Source organism: Theropithecus gelada, chromosome 4 (assembly GCF_003255815.1).
Source record: "Theropithecus gelada isolate Dixy chromosome 4, Tgel_1.0, whole genome shotgun sequence".
In the NCBI taxonomy this organism is placed as follows: Eukaryota; Metazoa; Chordata; class Mammalia; order Primates; family Cercopithecidae; genus Theropithecus; species Theropithecus gelada.
In genome coordinates this window covers 52,139,113-52,162,905 of record NC_037671.1, presented here as the reverse complement: position 1 = coordinate 52,162,905, position 23,793 = coordinate 52,139,113, and the positions used below count along the sequence as shown (strand labels likewise).

The window sequence follows — 23,793 nt, the reverse complement described above, 5'->3', positions numbered from 1 at the left end:
AAGACAAACTTTGCGTATTCTCATTCATTTGTGGAATCTGAAAATTAGAATAAATGAACCCATGGAGATAGAGAGTAGAATGATGGTTACCAAAGGCTGGAAAAGGTTGTTGGGTGGGGCAGGTTGGGAAGTGGGGTTGGTTAAGGGATAGAGAAAATATACTTAGATAGAATAAATAAGATCTAGTATTTGATAGCACAACAGGGTGATCATAGTCAACATTATTTTATCACATGTTTAAAAATTACTAAAATAAAAGAATTAGATTTTTTAACACAAACAAATGATAAATAATTGGGCTAATGGATACTTCATTTGCCCTGATGTGATTATTATGCACTGTATGCCTGTATCAAAATATCTCATGTACCCCATAAATATATACGCTCACTCTGTACCAAAAAAACACAAAACTAAAAGTAAAGAAAAGGATAAAAAACATGGGAGGAAGAAAACACAGAAGAAGTTACAAAAATACAGTGTGTAGTAAACTTTTAATCAAAACACCACATTATAAGTGGAGACTAAAAACTTGCTGTTGTTTGTTGTTGCTGTTTAACAGCAGATACAGGTATTCTGGTGATGCTACCCTATTGCTTAGTTAGCCTAAAAACACATGATTTTTCACTATATTAATGGTATATCATAATTGTTTGCTGTTAAGTACTTATGTGTGAATAAGTGTAAGAAAATGATTGTTTATAGATTGCATATGTATTTAGAGTCAGGAATAATGGCAATGCCAAGCAACCACAGATTGTCTAAGTGAGTGGCTGAGATAGTAACACCTTTGCTTTCTGATGGTTCAATGTACACAAACCTTGGTTCATGCACAAAATTATTTTAAAATATTGTATAAAATTACCTTCAGGCTATGTGTAAAGTATATATGAAATGTGAATAAGTTTGTGTTTAGACTTGGGTCCCATCCCCAGGATATCTCATTATGTATATGCAAATATTTTAAAAAATTGAAATCCCAAACGTTTCTGGTCCCAAGCATTTTGGATAAGAGATACTCAACCTATATTTCATTAACATATCCACATCAAACACATTGAACACTGAATTGTGTTCAGATTATTTCATCTGAGTTTTCACCACAAAATTATATCTCTGTGCAAATTGTCTTCCTAGTTTGCTGAAGATTGATCCCATTGTTTGTTCTTGGTGACCAATTTATGAATTAGTAGAAATATCACCCTCATTAAAACTATGCAAGAGAGAAAGGGCATTTTTAATTTTGTTTCATTTAACTTATCTGTTTTAAAATGATGTGAAGCAGAAGAGAGTATTATTTAAAAATCTAGACTCAAAGCTATAGGGCCTGGATTCTCATAGTTCTGAGATTTTAAGTTGCTTCTCAGAACCATACTCCATTCATACATAAGACAGCGATGATAATATTACACAAGAATATTGTCATTTTCCTAACTGCATTAAGGAAGAATTGTAAATGGACTAAGAAAATTCTTCCTCTTCTTGTATTAGTGGAGAAAAACATCCCCTTAGCAGATAAAGTGAGAGGTAAAGGAGCAGAACATAGAACAGGTACAATTAAACATATGCCTTTGTGAGAGGCTGAGGTAGCATCCTTGTTTTTGCTTGTTTTTGAAAAATACTTGGATAATATACAGCATACTCTGGTAGATGGTTATATGTATCATTTTATTTATTTGTGCAATGTGATTACTAGATCAGAGATTTTTGACTATTGGTTTGACTGTTGAGGTTTTCCCCAGGTCATGCTGATGGAAGTGATTTTAAAGTAATATCACATGAAACATTGTCTTTCCACTGGTGGTCTGAATTTTAAAAAATGGCTCCCAAATTTATATAAGGCCATGACTTTTCATCTATATTGTCAATAAACATTCCATTCTAATAGAAAGAGTACTTTGTGAGAGTAATTTGTGGTACTACTATAAATCCAATGTCATGATTCACTCCTACCCATTTGCTCCCTCTCTTTCTAACCTGCTTGAAATTTCTGGACCAGAAAGAATCATTGAACATATTGCCTGTAGTAGGTTATCATGTTCATACCATGAGAGTAGGACTATATTAACTTTATCTTAAATCTGTGAAAGCCTAAAGGCAAGAGCTAAGCTTTAAATGGCTCAAATTTCCTTAAAGTACAAAAAAAATTAATTGGAAAATTATACTCTGTGTGTGTGTGTGTGTGTGTGTGTGTGTGTGAGCTTTATGCATTCATAGTGCAGTTTCTTTGCAGCCACCTGGACAGAGCTTGGTGAGATAATACTTTTTTTCTTCAACTTCTAATTTCAGTGGTACATGTGCAGATTAGTTACATAGGTGAATATGTGCCATGGTGGTTTGCAGCACAGATCATTGCATAACCTAGGTATTAAGCCCAGCATCCATTAGCTATTCTTACTGATACTCTCCCTCCCCGTATCTTCCCTTCTGACAGGCCCTAGTGGGTGTTGTTCCCCATCATGTGTCCATGTGTTCTCATCATTCAGCACCCACTTATAAGTGAGACTATATAGTGTTTGGTTTTCTGTTCCTGTTAGTATGTTAAGGATAATGGTTTCCAACCCCTTCCACGTCACTGCAAAGGACATAACTGTGTTCCTTTTTATGGCTGCATAGTGTTCCATGGTGTATACATATCACATTTTCTTTATCCAGCCTATAATTCATGGGCATTTAGGTTGATTTTATGTCTTTGCTTTTAAGAATAGTGCTGCAGTGAACACACATGTGCATGTATCTTTATAATAGAATATTTATATTCCTTTGAGTATATACCCAGTAATGAAATTATTGGATCAAGTAGTATTTCTGCCTTTAGGTCTTTTGAGGAATTTTCACACTGTCTTCCACAATGGTTGAACTAATTTACACTCCCACCAACAGTGTAAAAGCATTCCTTTTTCTCTGCAATCTCATCAGCATCTGTTCCTTTTGACTTTTAGTAGTAACCATTCTGACTGGAGTGAGATAGTGTCTCATTGTGGTTTTGATTTGCATTTCTCTAATGATCAGTGATGTTCAGCTTCTTTTCATATGTTGTTGGCTGCATGAATGTCTTCTTTTGAGAAGTATTTGTTCATGTCCTTTGCCCACCTTTTAATGGTGTTGTTTGTTTTTTTCTTGTGAATTTGTTTAAGTTCCTTGTACTCTCTGGATATTAGCCCTTTGTCAGGTGAATGACTGCAAAAATTGTCTCCCATTCTGTAGGTTCTCTGTTCACTCTGATGATAGTTTCTTTTGCTGTGCAGAAGCTCTTTAATTAGATCCCATTGTCAATTTTTGCTTTGTTGAAATTGCTTTTGGCATTTTCATCTTGACTTCTCTGCCCATGCCTATGTCTAGAATGGTATTGCCTAGATTTTTTAAGGGTTTTTGTAGTTTGGGGTTTTACATTTAAGTCTTTAATCTATCTTGAGTTAATTTTTGTATAAGGTGTAAGAAAAAGATTCAGTTTATTTTCCTGTGTATGGCTAGCCAGCTCTCCCAGCACCATTTATTCAATAGGAATCCTTACCCATTGCTTGTTTTTGTCAGGCTTGTCGAAGATCAGATGGTTGTAGGTGGGCAGTCTTATTTCTGAGTGTTCTATTCTGTTCCACTGCTCTATGTGTCTTTTCCTATACCAGTACCATGCTGTTTTGATAACTGTAGCCTTGTAGTATAGTTTGAAGTTTGGTAGAGTGATGCCTCCAGCTTTGTTCTTTATGCTTAGAATTTTCTTGGTTATTTGGGGTCTTCTTTGGTTCTACATAAATTTTAAAATAAAATTTTCTAATTCTGTGAAGAATGCCAGTGATAGTTTAATGGGAATAGCATTGAATCTATAAATTACTTTGGGCAGTATGGCCATTTTCACGATATTGATTCTTCCAATCCATGAGCATGGAATATTTTTCCATTTGTTTGTGTCCTCTTTGATTTGTTTGAGCAGTAGTTTGTAGCCCTCCTAGATGAAGTCCTTCACTTCCCTTATTAGCTGTACTCATAGGAAGCAATTGTGAACCTAATTAGGAGTTCACTCATGATTTGGCCTTCTGCTTGCCTCTTGTTGGTGCATAGGAATGTTATTGATTTTTGCACACTGATTTTGTATTCTGAGACTTTGCTGAAGTTGAAGTTGTTTATTAGCTTAAGAAGCTTCTGGGCTGAGACAATGGGGTTTTCTGTATGTAGGATCATGTCATCTACAAACAAAGAGAGTTTGACTTCCTCTCTTCCTATTTGAATACCCTTTATTTTCTTCTCTTGCCTGATTGCCCAGGCCATAATTTCCAATAATATGTTGAATAGGAGTGTTGAGAAAGGGCATCCTCGTCTTGTGTTGGTTTTCAAGGAAAATGCTTCCAGCTTTTGCCCATTTGGTATTATGTTTGCTGTGGGTTTGTTATACATGGCTCTTACTATTTTGAGTTATGTTTCTTCAATACCTAGTTTATTGAGAGCTTTTAACATGAATGGGATGTGGTTTTTTAACAAAGGCCTTTCCTGCATTCTATTGAGATAGTCATGTGGTTTTTGTTTTTAGTTCTGCTTATGTGATGAATCACATTTATTGATTTGTGTATGTTGGACCAACCTTGCATCCTGGAGATGAAGGCAACTTGATCATGGTGGATAAGTTTTTTGCTGCACTGCTGGATTTGGTTTGCCAGTATTTTATTAAGGATTTTTGAATCAATGTTCATCAAGGATATTGGCCTGAAGTTGTTGTTGTTGTTGTTGTTGTTGTATCTCTACCAAGTTTTGGTATCAGGATGATGCTGGCCTCATAAAATAATATCCTGAAGGCAGGCTGAAAGGGCTGAGTCGACCAACCCTTAAAAATGGTGGTTTTCCCTACCCCAAGAAGAAAGTTATTTCTAACATTTACATTCAAAATCAAATGTCATTACTCTTTGCACATTATCAGTTATGATTTGAACTACCCTGGAAGAACATGAAGGGAAAACATCACGATTTTTCTGAGTGTTTTTAGTTATCTGAAATCAATTGGATCTATTTTTCTAAATGTTTTATAGCATTAGGTGTCAGTACTTGCCTTAAGAAACTATATAACTGTTTTAGTTCTAATATTATTCAGAATTACCATGTTTATTATTCAATAACTACTGAAGGATGATCTATCATTAATAGTAATAACTACATTAGGTTTCTGGCTTGCTAAGGTCCTGTTATTGACTGAAAATGTCTCCCTCCTCATTTGTTTATTTATTTTTTCTAACTTTGGAACAACAGAGAAAACTAAAGTTCAACATGGTATATTAATTCAGGAGGAATACTTGGAGAGCATATATCCTAATTTCTATATTTTAAAATAAGAAAATTGAAATATCTGTGGTTTGAAGAATGTATTTAAACCAATCAACTAATTAGGAATTTTCAGTTATACACAGATATTTGCTTGTGTCTATCAGTTTAACGCTCCTTAAAATATATTAGTAGCTCACCTTTATGGTTCTGATTCACTGAAATGAAACTAGGAAATAAAATCTGGGGGTCAAGTGGGTTGTCAAGTTTATATTTTGTTAAGTGTAGGTACTGAGCTTTAAAAACAACTTTAAATATTTTATCTCCTACTGCTAATAATTTCACTAAAGGTAGAACTGTTGCCACCAGTAATATAAGCAATACATAATCTTGAAAGAAATAACATTCTTTCACATTTAATATGACCAGTTCTATAAAGAACTCTGTTCCTTTGGCTCCATTTTGTTGATGAATAATGAAAACTTCATTCTTAATTATCAAAATTAAGTTTGAGTGTGCATAGTGAGAAACGATTTCAAGTGTTATATTCTCTAGGTAGGAAAAATAGCCTGACATGACGACACATAAGGTAATTTTAGGCTGGTTGCTTTATGTCAGGGACTGACTGCCAAAGTGTAAACTAAAAATCTATGAAGACTAAATATTGATTCATAGTATTTGATCATTAATCAAATTAAATTGCATTTGTTTTTAAAAATTAAGCAATATATCCTGAGATCTGCTTATGCTTCAAAGTCCTCTATGTTGCAAGGGCTCAATGACTCTGCAATTTATAGCTTTCATAATCAGAATGAAAGTCAATATACATTTATCTTTCTATTCAACTTTGTTTTACCTATCTACTTCTCATAATAAATAATCCCAAGGCTCAATGATTTAAAGTAACAAATGTTGTCTCTTGGACTGGGAACCAGTAATTCAAGGATGGCTTGACTGAAAACATTTAGTTTATGGTGCCTCATTGATTGCAATCAGTTGTCAGTTGAGACTGCAGACATTTATGTCTCTGATAACTTTCCTGCTTCCAAATTGATTTACTTATATGACTCGCAAGTTGGTACTGTTGGTTGGTGGGAGGCCCTAGTTGCTCTCCAGATTGGCCTTTCCACAGGGCTTCTGATTATCTTTATAACTTGGCAGTTATCTACTCCTGAGCAAATGATACAAGAACACAGGAGAGGCTGCAAATTGTAGAATAAGAGGAGGAAATTTTCAAAGGGCCACTAATCTCCCAGGGTTCTTAAAATTCAAATTCAAAAACTGACTTTGGCTTTATTTTATGTGCAATGTAAGTTTGAATTTGTTAAAGTCTAGAGTACTTTTTGGCCTGAGATTCTGAGCAAGTCTGGAGTCATTGAGCCCTTGCAACATAGAGGACTTTGAAGCATAAGCACAATTTTACTGAGTGGCGTGAAGAAGCAATCAGACGCAAATGAGATTGTTGTAGGTAAGAGTTCAGTCATGGAGAAAGTGAAGGGAGAGGATGTCTGTGTCCAGTGGATAATTAGAATAAAGCCATAGCTAGAATATATGCAACAATTATTTTACAAATACGATTTTAAAATCACATTTAACACATGAATGCTTCCTTCAATATGTATTATTTATATGTGGTTTCTAAAATTTTTGTTAGCCAATCTCTGAATAAATGATTGATGTAAAGGTTCTTTTTAAAATGGATATATTCAGACAAACAAGATGTGATTGTAAGCAAATTAGCCTTTATCTCTCAAGAGTGTTCTGGGATAATTCAAGTAGAAATATTCTATCATGTTGTTATATGCTAGATAAATGTGTCAAATTTTTGTTTTAGGGGGAAAAAAGTTACTGTAGATAATTTCCTACTATGCTAAAAAGCTTAAACAGAAAGAGAACAATCTATGAAAATAGGAAATTTATTAAGAGAAACAGCCAACTGGCACCCATGTTTGGGACTCACATGCAAATCAAGTTATTCTTTGCTTTCCAACACTTCCCAAATTCTTTTAAAACCATATTTGAAGCTGGATAACAACTCTATATGAAGACATCAGTGCTATAAATACAGACAGCATTGTGTTGGGTAGAGCAATGCCAGGAATTGACAGGACCAACAGATAAAACCAAAGCAATTAAGTTTCCATAAACACTTCACTTGGTGTTGAATCAACACTCTCCTTTATAAACAGCAGTTTAGCAAGAAATAAATGACAATTATACATTTCCAGTATATAAACCATGCTGGTGTGGTGAAGTAACAGCATTCTTTTCCAGCTTTCTTTTTACAATGTAGTTTGTTGGAGAAAGTTGCTCAATAATTTGTAAGTGTTAATTTCAAGATCATGTAAAATTATTTAAAGTCAATTAAAGTTAACCTAAAGATAATTCATCTTATCTATGAAAGACTTTACAGATAAGCTTTGGTATGTTTTTAAATTAACACCATCTGCCTCAACCAAAAAAAAAAAATTCTTCTGGCTGTAGGTGAGTAATTTTTAGTGATGTTTAGTTCTCCTTTCCTGCAGATAGTTTTCTGGACATTCATTATATACTTTAGCAAGACCAGAAAGTTCTATCTTAAGAGCCTCCGATCTTTCTTTTAATTTTTATTTCCTAACCATCACCCCAGAACTAACACAAAATAACTTATGACTACACACTTCTTTCCTTATTTTTACTCTTTCCTTTTAGATATTTGATTGCCCTTTCTTAAGCAAGACATAAGAAAAATTTTTTTATTAAATTATAATATATTCTTTCTTACAAAGAACAAAAACTTAATTCATAATTTTAAAAAGATGCCAGCAAGCTATGTAGAGACTTCAATATAAATGGCCATGCACTCACATATACAAATATTTCCCAAGTTTTCAGAATAATAAGACAATTCAACAACATCTGATTACACCTAGTTTCAGAGTAAATTTTCTATTCTCATATGTGATTTCTGTGTGATATTTCTTTCTTTGTTCTAAATGTCCTGTTTATTTCTCATCATGTGACTCAAACGATATCTGGAATTTTTAGTGTTTTACAATTTAGTGTTCAGTATTTCTATACCTTTCAACGTAGTTAGTTGCTTCCACATTGTTTCTGGACAAATCTCTATTAGAATTCTCCCAAACTGCAGGTAGTTTTCCTTTTAACCAGGAAGTTCTTAGGAAAATTGAGTATCTTTTCATTCCCAGAATCTCTCCAAGTATGTGACACATTATAGAACAGTTACCAAACTCCATAAGATTGTGTAGTTTATATGTTTGTTTATTCTACGTATCTTCAGCATCTAGAAGAGAGCATAAATCATCTTAAGACCTCAAAAAATAATTACTGAATGAATTTAATAAAGCTGAGAAGTTGTTACCCTTTTCTGGACCAGCAAGTCATTTTCCCTTACAGTGACCTTTGTTATCTGATTGTGACTCTGCCGAATCATGCAACTAATCTCTGCAGTTTGTTCCCAAGGTAAAAGTTTAAAATTGGTGAGGTTCATTGATGATGTTGCCTGGGTTACAAACTAGAAATGTCCTCACAATCATGATTTGTAATCTTCACAGACTCTAGATTTGTTCTGATTATCATGTATTCATGTCCAGTGTCCACTGTAAATCCCTTGATCTGTTAGAGGCACGTAACTTGTACTGACTGCCTCATTGAACAAATCTCCCCCATGTACTGTCATTTAAAAGCCCGAGTACCCCACATAGTGAAAGGCTGGGTTCTTATTAGGACACAAATTTACAAGCTGTGTGGACTTGGGTAAGTTATATTATATCTTTGTCAGTTTCTTTATTTGAAAATAAGATTCATAAGTGACTACCAAATAGCACTGTGATAATGTTAAATGAGATTACATGCAATGTTTTATTCTAATACTATTGTGATCTAAAAGTAAATGTTTAGTTATCTCCATGCTTTTAATAAAGGAGTTTACAAGCTAAAATATACTATATAAATACAAAGTAATATTACATGTTGAGTTCATTCTCATGAACTTCTTGGGGAGGACTTAGAAGAAACATTTTTTCATGTAGGGACAATTACCATGTGGTTATATAGATCTGAAAATGACAAGGTAGGCATATTTTGTTTCATGAAATATTGAAAATGCTGCCAAAAGAGTTAGCCAGTATTAAGGGGCCATAGTCAAACAACTAGTGTTCCTCTGTTTCTTTTATAACTTGACATTTTATTTTGGAGAGTTGCTAGACATTTAGTGGATAATGGCGATAAAAGATTTGTTTTACAAAGACTGTAAGGCAGCCTCTATCAGAACCAAGACAGCATGAAGGAGAAATTGAGAATTCAGTGGTGGGCCTCAGCGGGCAGGATTTTAAGCTGTCCAAACTCCTTTCTGCAGTCTTTCCATCTGCCAGTCTCCACTCTTGCTTCAAGTCTCCAGGTCTTCATGCTAGGTCTTGGATTCATAAATTACACAACTTTTGTGCCCCACCTGACCTCGGCCTTTCTCGACAACTTCCCTTTGTGCCCTTCCTGCTCCCTCACTCCCTTTCCAGTTTCTATCTCAATCCCATTAATGCTTCGTACTCTCTGAATTATTCTCCCCAAAACCGCTTATGGAAATCTTATGTTTAGTAATATATTCCAAAGCCTCCACTAAGTGCCTTCCTTTTGTTTTCACGAAGACCTTTTACATATAATGCAATGGATCAAATTGACTATAATGAGAGAAAATCACTAGACAAGAGAATTTGGAAGAAATGTGACTGCACACTTCAAATAATATCAGATAATTATCAAATAGCTGGAATTTATGTCTTACAGATATGATAGTTTGCACATTTAGATTTGTAAAAATAAGATGGTATTCACATTTAAATCTATAACTCAAGGGAAAATAATTTTTGTTTTTAGTGGAAGGTGGTGATCAGAATACTTATCTTTTCTCTATTAGATATTCCATTGACCTCCTGTCTTTTATAAAAATGATCAACCTTTCCCCATTCAATTGCATTTGAGACTGTCATAAATCAAGTGACTATATATGTGAACTTGTTTCTGAATTACATAATATGCCATTGGTCCATGGATCTGTACTCGTGTTACTAGTACTCTGTCTTAATGACTTCAGCATTATAGTGAGTTTTAATACTTGGTACTGTAAATCCTACAGCTTTGTTCTCCAATATTTTTCAATGCTAAATGTCTTTATGACTCATTAACTTTGGGCCAAAATTTCTTAAATAGAACACACACATGCCAACACATGCATAAGCACTAACATAAGAAAATAAAGATTAGTTAGATTTATTTGAATTAGAAACTTTTGTTTAACAAAAGCTACAACTAAAATAGTTCAAATCATAAGCCACAGACTAAGGGAAGATATTTGTAAAGCATTTGACAATTGCCTTATCAAGAAGATGTAGAGAATTCATATAAGCGAAAAAGGAAAAAAACAGTCAACCTAATTACAACAATGGAAAAAACATTCGATGGAGATTATGCAAAAGATGGGATCAAAGTGGCTGATAAACACGTGCAAATAAGCTCAATATCTTGTTATTAAACAAATATAAATTAAAAACTGCAATGAAATAGCATTACACAAACATAATAGATAAAATTGAAAAAAAATTGAGAATACAAATAATAGGTGAGGATATGAAGCTGACGGGAGTATGATTTGATAAAACTCATTTGGAAAAATATTGGACAATATCTACTAAAGGAAAACATGCGTGTACCATACAGCCCAATAATCCCACTCTGGGGTATGTATCCAAACACACACACATACATACACACACACAGAGTGAATAACAACAGTGTTTACTAAAAGAGGTACAGAGAAAATGTTCATAGTTTTACTTATAATGGTTCCAAACTGAAAATAATCAAAATTCTTATAATTAATAGAATGATTAAATTAATTGTACTGTGTGTATACAGTAGAATACTCTGCAGTTATTAACAAATACAAACTTCTTCACATGCAACATGGATGAATCTCATAAGCATAATAATGAGTGGTGAAAGAGGTTAGACATTGAAAATATATGTTTCACTTATTCAAAGTTTAAAAACTGATGAAACTAATCCTAGTTATATCAAGATAGGTTTTACTTTCGGGGTCTTCAGACTGAAAGGGGTGTACGGGACCTTCTTGGGTATTGGAAATCATCTATATATTGATTTTGGTCATAGTTACACTAGTATATACATAGTTGTAAATGAATCAAACTATACACTTAAGACTTGCATGCTATGTTATATGTAAGTTACACCTCAGTAACTTTTTTAAACAAATAACAGATTCACTGAGGTGGGGAAGATTAAAAAGAAGATGTATTTTCTTTGGTTAAGGCAAGGAAGGGACTGTTCTTCATGTAAGTGCTGAGAAGGTCATGGTCTAACAATTGAATCTATGAGAGTGCATTCCCCAGGGCATGCCACAGGGCAGTACCCAGCTGTCCTCAGTCTTTTCTCTCATCTTTGATCTTTCCTCTCACAAAATATTAACTTTCAGTTGTTTATGATCTACAAATTTGTCAACAAGAAACACAACCTGAAACTAAAGGGTAAAGAAATACATTTAAATAATGTATCAAGTTGCTGGTATTATTATCTAAAAATTTTTTAAGAGTATTGGCTTAAGATTGCCATTTGTGTATAAAATAATTGTCTTAAGAAGGAATTATGCTAAAGCCAATGAAGTAATGCTTCTTCTTCTGTAATACTTCTGTTCAGAAGAGCTACCTTTACCTGAGTTGAAGCAGCTATGTAATTCCTTGGCTGAAATGACCTACTTAGTTCCTAGATTTGCAATCCTCCAGGCAGTAGAGAATCATTTATTCCATTGGAACACTGAGATAAGATAAGTCCCAGAGGTTGGACTAGGGCTTAGTATCTCAGTCTGGATCTACAGGGTCTTTTATCCTGGACCCATTTATATTTCCACCCTCACAACCTCTGTTCCAGCTCTGAGCTATGCTCTACAATTCTAATCTTTATGTCTACATCTTTCTTACATCAGCAAGATTTGCTATTTGCCAAATGCTCTATTTCCTGCAGTTTTCCATCCCTTCAGCCCTACCCAATTTCGACCCATACCTCTAGGAATTATCCCAGGGCCCAAAATCTGCACTATTATAATTCTGGGGCAACAGAGATACCTTCATAATTTCCTGTATTCAATCCTCGTTCTAAAATGCTTAATTTACTGCTGATGTTGAATTATTAACTTTTACCTTCATATTGTGACTCAGTCACCCACTATTTAGACCTCAAGCAAACAAAAATAATGGCCCTCCTGTTTTTTTGTTTGTTTGTTTGTTTGCAGCTTCTTTTCTCTGACAAGGTGTAACTTCGAGTATATGCGTTTTACCTATTCATTGACCTCAAGCCAAAACATGGGCTGAAAAATCTAAGGTCCTTTCTTAGCAGTTTCCCTTAGCATAGTTGCCCTAAACTTTGATCAATCAGAATTCATTGGATATGCCAACATGCAAAGTAACCATAATCCCAGGTGACACCGATTATCCCATTATCATTCTCAAGAGATTATACTGAGTTTTCTTCTGGATGCTTTTAGTACTTGCACAGAAAATAAGTTCTGGGATTAATTTACCTAGATTTAGTGTTATATCAAAATCACAGGTAAATTACAAATTAATCATATTTTCAAAATAAAATGGAAATTCTGAGAAAAGCAAGATAATATTTTACATAAATTATGTTTTTACGTGTAAATTCTACTAAGTACTGGATTTGTATATAAGAAAAAAGAAGACTTAAAAGACAAAATCTAAATTATCAGTACCAATTTTTATCTGGTGGAAAACAAATAAATTTGGGAGGGTAGTTCTTGAGCTTTTCATAACAGCTTTTTTGAGGTACAGTTAAGGTACATGTAAGTGTACAATCATGAAAGCATCATAACAATCAAGATAATAAGCACACATCACCCCAAAAAAGTGTCCCTCAGAAAATGTAAAAACAGCAGTATAGATAGCCTCATAATGAGGACTAATATGAATAATAAAATGTCAGAGTATAGGTATATATATATATTTTCTGTATATATATGTGTTTACACATGTATGCAATATATATAATGTAGAGATAAATATGTAAAGTATATATATACTTGTGTGTGTATAGTATATATATAAATGTGTGACTATACGTTAATCTACTTTGTGTCAGAACCTCCTTTTCTATTGAAACTTAGTATGTGTATGTATTAATGCGGCACATGTGATATTTTGTTACATCCAAAGACTGTGTAATATTCAAGCCTGAATATTTGGGTCATCCCTCACCTGGAGTATCATTTCCATGTTTTGAGAACATTTCAAGTCCTCTCTGCTAACTATTTGGAAATATACAATAAGTTGTTGTTAACTATAGTCAACCTACTGTGCTATTAAGCATTGGAGTTTATTCCTTCTATCTAGCTGTATGTTTGCACCCATTAACCAACCTCTCTTTATCCACTCCCACGTGCCTCAACCTACACACTCACCCTTCCCAGTATTCGATATCTATCATTCTACTCTCTGTCTCCATGAGATCAACTTTTTTTCAGCTTCTGTATATGAGTGACAACATACAATATTTGTCTTCCTGTGCCTAGCATATTCACCTAATCTAAGGACCTCCAGTTCTGTCCATGTTGCTGCAAATGCATAATTTCATTACTCTTTATGGCTGATAGCATTCTGTTGTGTATATATGCCACATTTTCTTAATCCACTCATCCATTAATGAGCACTTAGATTGATTCCTTATCTTGATTATTGCAAATAGTGCTGAAATAAACATGGGAGTATGGGTATTCCTCTGATATACTCATTTATTTTCTTTTGGATAAATACTCAGTAGAATTACTAGATTGCATGGTACTTCTACTTACATGTTTTCAATCTCCATAATGTTTTCAATACTAATTTATACTCTCACCAACAGCATATAAGAGCTCTTTTTTCACTAGCATCCATAACTAGCATCTGTAATTGTTTGTCTTTTAATAATAGTCATTCTAACTGGAGCAAGATAATATCTCATTGTTGTTTTAATTTGCATTTCCCTGATGATTAGTGATGTTGAATATTTTTTCATATATTCTTTGGCCATTCTTATGTCCCCTTTTGTGAAATATCTATTCATCAAAAGTCCTTTCACACTTTTTAATAGGATTATTTGTTTTTTCACTGTTGAGTTGTTTGAGTTTCTTACATATTCTGGATATTAGTCAAGAATATTTGGAAATATTTACTTCCATTAAACACATTGCCATTCACTCTGTTGATTGTTTTCTTTGCTGTGAAGAAGTTTTTAGTTTAACAGTCCCATTTGCCTATTCTTGTTCTTGTCTGTGCTTTTGAGGTCTCAATAATAAAAGCTTTGTCTAGATCAATGTCCTGAAGTTTTCCTATGATTTTTTCTAATAATCTTATAGTTCCAAGATTTGTGTTTAAGTCTTTAATCTATTTTAAGTTTATTTTCACATTTGGTGAAAAATAAGGGTTCACTTTCATTCTTATGCATATGAGCATCCAATTTTTTAGCACCATTAATGAAGAGGATATCCTTTTTCTTTTTTTTTTCTTTTTTCTTTTTTTTTTTTTAATTTATTTATTATTATTATACTTTAAGTTGTAGGGTACATGTGCATAACGTGCAGGTTTGTTACATATGTATACTTGTGCCATGTTGGTCTGCTGCACCCATCAACTCGTCATTTACATCAGGTATAACGCCCAATGCAATCCCTCCCCCCTCCCCCCTGCCCCCTCCCCATGATAGGCCCCGGTGTGTGATGTTCCCCTTCCTGAGTCCAAGTGATCTCATTGTTCAGTTCCCACCTATGAGTGAGAACATGCGGTGTTTGGTTTTCTGTTCTTGTGATAGTTTGCTAAGAATGATGGTTTCCAGCTGCATCCATGTCCCTACAAAGGATGCAAACTCATCCTTTTTTATGGCTGCATAGTATTCCATGGTGTATATGTGCCACATTTTCTTAATCCAATCTGTCACTGATGGACATTTGGGTTGATTCCAAGTCTTTGCTATTGTGAATAGTGCTGCAATAAACATACGTGTGCATGTGTCTTTATAGCAGCATAATTTATAATCCTTTGGGTATATCCCCAGTAATGGGATGGCTGGGTCATATGGTACATCTAGTTCTAGATCCTTGAGGAATCGCCATACTGTTTTCCATAATGGTTGAACTAGTTTACAATCCCACCAACAGTGTAAAAGTGTTCCTATTTCTCCACATCCCCTCCAGCACCTGTTGTTTCCTGACTTTTTAATGATCGCCATTCTAACTGGTGTGAGATGGTATCTCACTGTGGTTTTGATTTGTATTTCTCTGATGGCCAGTGATGATGAGCATTTTTTCATATGTCTGTTGGCTGTATGAATGTCTTCTTTTGAGAAATGTCTGTTCATATCCTTTGCCCACTTTTTGATGGGGTTGTTTGTTTTTTTCTTGTAAATTTGTTTGAGTTCTTTGTAGGTTCTGGATATTAGCCCTTTGTCAGATGAGGAGATTGCAAAAATTTTCTCCCATTCTGTAGGTTGCCTGTTCACTCTGATGGTAGTTTCTTTTGCTGTGCAGAAGCTCTTTAGTTTAATTAGATCCCATTTGTCAATTTTAGCTTTTGCTGCCGTTGCTTTTGGTGTTTTAGACATGAAGTCTTTGCCCATGCCTATGTCCTGAATGGTACTACCTAGGTTTTCCTCTAGGATTTTTATGGTATTAGGTCTAACATTTAAGTCTCTAATCCATCTTGAATTAATTTTCGTATAAGGAGTAAGGAAAGGATCCAGTTTCAGCTTTCTACTTATGGCTAGCCAATTTTCCCAGCACCATTTATTAAATAGGGAATCCTTTCCCCATTTCTTGTTTCTCTCAGGTTTGTCAAAGATCAGATGGCTGTAGATGTGTGGTATTATTTCTGAGGACTCTGTTCTGTTCCATTGGTCTATATCTCTGTTTTGGTACCAGTACCATGCTGTTTTGGTTACTGTAGCCTTGTAGTATAGTTTGAAGTCAGGTAGCGTGATGCCTCCAGCTTTGTTCTTTTGACTTAGGATTGTCTTGGAGATGCGGGCTCTTTTTTGGTTCCATATGAACTTTAAAGCAGTTTTTTCCAGTTCTGTGAAGAAACTCATTGGTAGCTTGATGGGGATGGCATTGAATCTATAAATTACCTTGGGCAGTATGGCCATTTTCACGATATTGATTCTTCCTATCCATGAGCATGGTATGTTCTTCCATTTGTTTGTGTCCTCTTTTATTTCACTGAGCAGTGGTTTGTAGTTCTCCTTGAAGAGGTCCTTTACATCCCTTGTAAGTTGGATTCCTAGGTATTTGATTCTCTTTGAAGCAATTGTGAATGGAAGTTCATTCATGATTTGGCTCTGTGTTTGTCTGTTATTGGTGTATAAGAATGCTTGTGATTTTTTGCACATTAATTTTGTATCCTGAGACTTTGCTGAAGTTGCTTATCAGCTTAAGGAGATTTTGGGCCGAGACAATGGGGTTTTCTAAATATACAATCATGTCATCTGCAAACAGGGACAATTTGACTTCTTCTTTTCCTAACTCAATACCCCTGATTTCTTTCTCTTGCCTAATTGCCCTAGCCAGAACTTCCAACACTATGTTGAATAGGAGTGGTGAGAGAGGGCATCCCTGTCTTGTGCCAGTTTTCAAAGGGAATTTTTCCAGTTTTTGCCCATTCAGTATGATATTGGCTGTGGGTTTGTCATAAATAGCTCTTATTATTTTGAGGTACGTTCCATCAATACCGAATTTATTGAGCGTTTTTAGCATGAAGGGCTGTTGAATTTTGTCAAAAGCCTTTTCTGCATCTATTGAGATAATCATGTGGTTCTTGTCTTTGGTTCTGTTTATATGCTGGATTATGTTTATTGATTTGCGAATGTTGAACCAGCCTTGCATGCCAGGGATGAAGCCCACTTGATCATGGTGGATAAGCTTTTTGATGTGTTGCTGAATCCGGTTTGCCAGTATTTTATTGAGGATTTTTGCATCGATGTTCATCAGGGATATTGGTCTAAAATTCTCTTTTTTTGTTGTGTCTCTGCCAGGCTTTGGTATCAGGATGATGTTGGCCTCATAAAATGAGTTAGGGAGGATTCCCTCTTTTTCTATTGATTGGAATAGTTTCAGAAGGAATGGTACCAACTCCTCCTTATACCTCTGGTAGAATTCAGCTGTGAATCCATCTGGTCCTGGACTTTTTATGGTTGGTAGGCTATTAATTATTGCCTCAATTTCAGAGCCTGCTATTGGTCTATTCAGGGATTCAACTTCTTCCTGGTTTAGTCTTGGAAGAGTGTAAGTGTCCAGGAAATTATCCATTTCTTCTAGGTTTTCCAGTTTATTTGCATAGAGGTGTTTATAGTATTCTCTGATGGTAATTTGTATTTCTGTGGGGTCAGTGGTGATATCCCCTTTATCATTTTTAATTGTGTTGATTTGATTCTTCTCTCTTTTCTTCTTTATTAGTCTTGCTAGTGGTCTGTCAATTTTGTTGATCTTTTCAAAAAACCAACTCCTGGATTCATTGATTTTTTGGAGGGTTTTTTGTGTCTCTATCTCCTTCAGTTCTGCTCTGATCTTAGTTATTTCTTGCCTTCTGCTAGCTTTGGAATGTGTTTGCTCTTGCTTCTCTAGTTCTTTTAATTGCGATGTTAGAGTGTCAATTTTTGATCTTTCCTGCTTTCTCTTGTGGGCATTTAGTGCTATCAATTTCCCTCTACACACTGCTTTAAATGTGTCCCAGAGATTCTGGTATGTTGTATCTTTGTTCTCATTGGTTTCAAAGAACATCTTTATTTCTGCCTTCATTTGGTTATGTACCCAGTAGTCATTCAGGAGCAGGTTGTTCAGTTTCCATGTAGTTGAGCGGTTTTGATTGAGTTTCTTAGTCCTGAGTTCTAGTTTGATTGCACTGTGGTCTGAGAGACAGTTTGTTATAATTTCTGTTCTTGTACATTTGCTGAGGAGTGCTTTACTTCCAATTACGTGGTCAATTTTGGAATAAGTACGATGTGGTGCTGAGAAGAATGTATATTCTGTTGATTTGGGGTGGAGAGTTCTATAGATGTCTATTAGGTCTGCTTGCTGCAGAGATGAGTTCAATTCCTGGATATCCTTGTTTACTTTCTGTCTTGTTGCTCTGTCTAATGTTGACAGTGGAGTGTTGAAGTCTCCCATTATTATTGTATGGGAGTCTAAGTCTCTTTGTAAGTCTCTAAGGACTTGCTTTATGAATCTGGGTGCTCCTGTATTGGGTGCATATATATTTAGGATAGTTAGCTCTTCCTGTTGAATTGATCCCTTTACCATTATGTAATGGCCTTCTTTGTCTCTTTTGATCTTTGATGGTTTAAAGTCTGTTTTATCAGAGACTAGTATTGCAACCCCTGCTTTTTTTGGTTCTCCATTTGCTTGGTAAATCTTCCTCCATCCCTTTATTTTGAGCCTATATATGTCTCTGCGTGTGAGATGGGTCTCCTGAATACAGCAGACTGATGGGTCTTGACTGTTTATCCAGTTTGCCAGTCTGTGTCTTTTCATTGGAGCATTTAGTCCATTTACATTTAAGGTTAAGATTGTTATGTGTGAACTTGATCCTGCCATTATGATATTAACTGGTTATTTTGCTCGTTAGTTGATGCAGTTTCTTCCTAGCCTCGATGGTCTTTACATTTTGGCATGTTTTTGCAATGGCTGGTACCCGTTGTTCCTTTCCATGTTGAGTGCTTCCTTCAGGGTCTCTTGTAAGGCAGGCCTGGTGGTGACAAAATCTCTAAGCATTTGCTTATCTGTAAAGGATTTTATTTCTCCTTCACTTATGAAACTTAGTTTGGCTGGATATGAAATTCTGGGTTTAAAATTCTTTTCTTTAAGAATGTTGAATATTGGCCCCCACTCTCTTCTGGCTTGTAGAGTTTCTGCCGAGAGATCTGCTGTGAGTCTGATGGGCTTCCCTTTGTGGGTAACCCGACCTTTCTCTCTGGCTGCCCTTAAGATTTTTTCCTTCATTTCAACTTTGGTGAATCTGGCAATTATGTGTCTTGGAGTTGCTCTTCTCGAGGAGTATCTTTGTGGTGTTCTCTGTATTTCTTGGATTTGAATGTTGGCCTGCCCTACTAGGTTGGGGAAGTTCTCCTGGATGATATCCTGAAGAGTGTTTTCCAACTTGGTTCCATTTTCCCCCTCACTTTCAGGCACCCCAATCAGACGTAGATTTGGTCTTTTTACATAATCCCATACTTCTTGCAGGCTTTGTTCATTTCTTTTTCTTCTTTTTTCTTTTGGTTTCTCTTCTCGCTTCATTTCATTCATTTGATCCTCAATCGCTGATACTCTTTCTTCCAGTTGATCGAGTCGGTTACTGAAGCTTGTGCATTTGTCACGTATTTCTCGTGTCATGGTTTTCATCTCTTTCATTTCGTTTATGACCTTCTCTGCATTAATTACTCTAGCCGTCAATTCTTCCACTTTTTTTTCAAGATTTTTAGTTTCTTTGCGCTGGGTACGTAGTTCCTCCTTTAGCTCTGAGAAATTTGATGGACTGAAGCCTTCTTCTCTCATCTCGTCAAAGTCATTCTCCGTCCAGCTTTGATCCGTTGCTGGTGATGAGCTGCGCTCCTTTGCCGGGGGAGATGTGCTCTTATTTTTTGAATTTCCAGCTTTTCTGCCCTGCTTTTTCCCCATCTTTGTGGTTTTATCTGCCTCTGGTCTTTGATGATGGTGATGTACTGATGGGGTTTTGGTGTGGGTGTCCTTCCTGTTTGATAGTTTTCCTTCTAACAGTCAGGACCCTCAGCTGTAGGTCTGTTGGAGATTGCTTGAGGTCCACTCCAGACCCTGTTTGCCTGGGTATCAGCAGCAGAGGCTGCAGAAGATAGAATATTGCTGAACAGCGAGTGTACCTGTCTGATTCTTGCTTTGGAAGCTTCCTCTCAGGGGTGTACTCCACCCTGTGAGGTGTGGGGTGTCAGACTGCCCCTAGTGGGGGATGTCTCCCAGTTAGGCTACTCAGGGGTCAGGGACCCACTTGAGCAGGCAGTCTGTCCCTTCTCAGATCTCAACCTCCGTGTTGGGAGATCCACTGCTCTCTTCAAAGCTGTCAGACAGAGTCGTTTGCGTCTGCAGAGGTTTCTGCTGCTTTTTTTTGTTGTTGTTGTTGTTGTTGTTGTGTAGCTGTGCCCTGTCCCCAGAGGTGGGGTCTACAGAGACAGGCAGGTTTCCTTGAGCTTCTGTGAGCTCCACCCAGTTGGAGCTTCCCAGCAGCTTTGTTTACCTACTTAAGCCTCAGCAATGGCAGGCGCCCCTCCCCCAGCCTCGCTGCTGCCTTGCCGGTAGATCACAGACTGCTGTGCTAGCAATGAGGGAGGCTCCGTGGGCGTGGGACCCTTCCGGCCAGGTGTGGGATATGATCTCCTGGTGTGCCTGTTTGCTTAAAGCGCAATATTGGGGTGGGAGTTACCCGATTTTCCAGGTGTTGTGTGTCTCAGTTCCCCTGGCTAGGAAAAGGGATTCCCTTCCCCCTTGCGCTTCCCAGGTGAGGCGATGCCTCGCCCTGCTTCAGCTCTCGCTGGTAGGGCTGCAGCAGCTGACCAGCACCGATCGTCCGGCACTCCCAAGTGAGATGAACCCAGTACCTCAGTTGAAAATGCAGAAATCACCGGTCTTCTGTGTCGCTCGCGCTGGGAGTTGGAGACTGGAGCTGTTCCTATTCGGCCATCTTGCTCCCTAGTCGAGGATATCCTTTTTCTAATGAATGCTCTTGGTGTCTTTGTCAAAAGTCAGTTGGCTGTATGTATGTGGGTTTATTTCTTGGTTCTCTCTTCCATTTTATTGGTTCTCTCTTCTATGTATCTATTTTTATAGGAATACCTCGATTTTTATTTACTAGAGACTTGTAATATACTTTGAACTCAGGTAGTATCATGAATCTGGTTTTATTCTATTTGCTCAGAATGGCTTTGGCTATTTAAGCTATATTTGGTTCCATTTAATTGTAGGACTTTTTTTCTATTTCTATAGAAAATGACACTGGTATTTTGATGAGAATTGTGTGAATCTGTAGATCGCTTTAGACATTATGGTTATATTAACAAAATTAATTTTTCTAATTCATGAGCATGGGATAACTTTTAGTTATTTGTGTCCTTTTCAATTTCTTTCATAAGACTTTTGCAATTTTCCTTGTAGAATTTTTTCACCTCTTTGGTAAAATTTATCTTTAGGTATTTTATTTGAAACACTACTGATTTTTGCATGTTGATTTTGTATCTTGCAAAGTTATTTAACTTACTTATCAGATCTAAGAATTTGGTGGAGTCTTTAGGTTTTCTAGATATAAGATCATATCATCTGCAAAGAGTGACAATCTGACTTTCTCTTTCCAAATTTGAACACCTTTTATTTCTTTCTCTTGCATGATTTCTCTTGCTAGAACTTCCCAGCACTATATTAAATAAGAGTGCTGAACATGGGCAATGTTGTCTTGTTTTGGGTCTTAGAGGAAAGACATTCAGCTTTTGCCCATTTAGTGTGATGTTAGATGTGGATTTGTCATATATGGCCTTTATTATGTTGCATTATGTTGTTTTTTTTTTGTTTTTTTTTTTTTTTTTATGGAGTCTTTCTCTGTCGCCCAGGCTGGAGTGCAATGGCATGATCTTGGCTAACTGCAACCTCCACCTCCTAGGTTCAACTAATTCTCCCACCTCAGCCTCCTGAGTAGCTAGGACTACAGGTACGTGCCACCACGCCTTGCTAATATTTTGTATTTTTAGTAGAGATGAGGTGTCACCGTGTTGCCCAGGCTAGTCTTAAACTCATGACCTCAAGTGATCTGCCCACCTCGGCCTCCCAAAGTGCTGGAATTACAGGTGTGAGCTACTGTGCCTGGCCAAGTTAGATTCTTTCAATGCTTAGTTTGTTGAGAGTTTTTTGTTAGGAAGAGATGTTAAATTTTATCAAACGCTTTTAAGGAGTCTATTGAGATTACCATATGGTTCTTTTCCTTTATTTTGTTAATGTGATATGTCACATTTATTGATTTGCATATGTCAAACCATCCTTGCATCCCTGCTATAAATCCCACTTGATCATTGTCCATTACATTTTACATGTGCTGTTGGATTTGGTTTGTTAGTATTTTGTTAAGGAACTTTGAATCTATGTTCATCAGGGATATTGGCCTATAGATTTCTTCTTTGTTGCATCCTTGTCTGGTTTTGGTATCAGAGTAATGCCAGCCTCTTAGAATGAATTAGGGCAACTTTACTTTTCTTGAAATATTTTGGAATAGTTTGAGAAGAATAGGTGTTAGTTCATCTTTGAAAACTCGGTAGAATTCAGCAGTGAAATCATCTGATCCTGGACTTTTCTTATTGGTAGAGTTTTTATTACAATTCAATGTCATTACTCATTATTGGTCAGCTCTGGTTTCTATTTCTTTCTGGTTCAATCTTGGTAGGTTGTATGTCTCCAGGAGTTCATTTATTTTCTCTAAAATTTTCAGTTGTTAGTATACAGTTATCCATGATTGTCTTGTGGTCTTCTGTATTTCTCTAGTGACAATTGTAATATCTTCTTTTTTTCTGATTTTATTTATTTGGGTCTCCTCTTTTTTATCTTAGTTACTTGGCCTACTGGTTTATCAGTCTTGTTTATATTTTCAAAAGTTCAACTTTTTTAATCCTTTGTATTATTTTTTAAAGTCTCTATTTTGTCCAGTTCTGCTCTGAACTTTGTGATTTCTTCTACCAGTTTTGGGTTTGATTTGTCCTTATTTTTTTTTTCATTCTTGAGGTGCATTGTTAGACTGTTTATTTAAAATCTTTCTTTTGTTTGAGGTAGTTGTTTATCACTATAAATTTGCCTTTTAGCACTGCTTTTGCTGTATCCCCATAGGTTTTGGTATGCTGTATTTCCATTTTTATTTGTTTAAAAAAATGTTTGATTTACTCCTTAATTCCTTCCTTGACCCAATGGTCATTCAGGAGTCTGCTGTTTAATTTCCACATTTTTTACAGTTTCCAAAGTTCCTCTTGTTATTGATTTCTAGTTTTATTTCATTGTAGTAAGAGAAGATACTTGACATCATTTCAATGTTTAAAAATTCATTGAGACTTGTTTTGTTTTCTAACATATGGTCCATCCTAGTGAATGTTTCATGTGCTGATGAGAGGAATGTGTATTTTGTAGCTGTTGGATAAAATGTTATATAAATGTCTGTTAGGTTCCTTTGGTTTAATGTACAATTTAAATCCAATGTTTATTTGTTAATTTCTATCTATATGAGCTGTCTAATGCTGAGGGTAGGGTGTTGGAGTCCCCACTATTATCGTATTGGAGTTTATCTCTCCCTTTAGATATAATAATATTTGCTTTATATATCTGGGTGCTCCATTGTTAGGTGTATACATTTAGAATTGTTACTTTCTCTTGCTGAATTGATTCCTTTTTTCATTAAGTAATGACATTCTTTGTCTGCTTTTGCTATTTTGAACTTAAAGTCT

At 35.7% G+C, this 23,793-nt stretch overlaps 1 protein-coding gene across 2 annotated transcripts in view; it reads left to right on the top strand.

Annotated features, from left to right (window-relative positions):
- The first annotated feature begins 8,896 nt into the window (after positions 1–8,896).
- The window catches only part of CRISP1 (cysteine rich secretory protein 1), a 46,545-nt gene continuing 31,648 nt past the window's right edge, over positions 8,897–23,793 (top strand). For both annotated transcript variants that reach the window (XM_025383696.1, XM_025383695.1), the window contains exon 1: positions 8,897–9,003. The gene's annotated coding sequence lies outside the window, so the exon portion shown is untranslated. The remainder of the gene's footprint in view (positions 9,004–23,793) is intronic.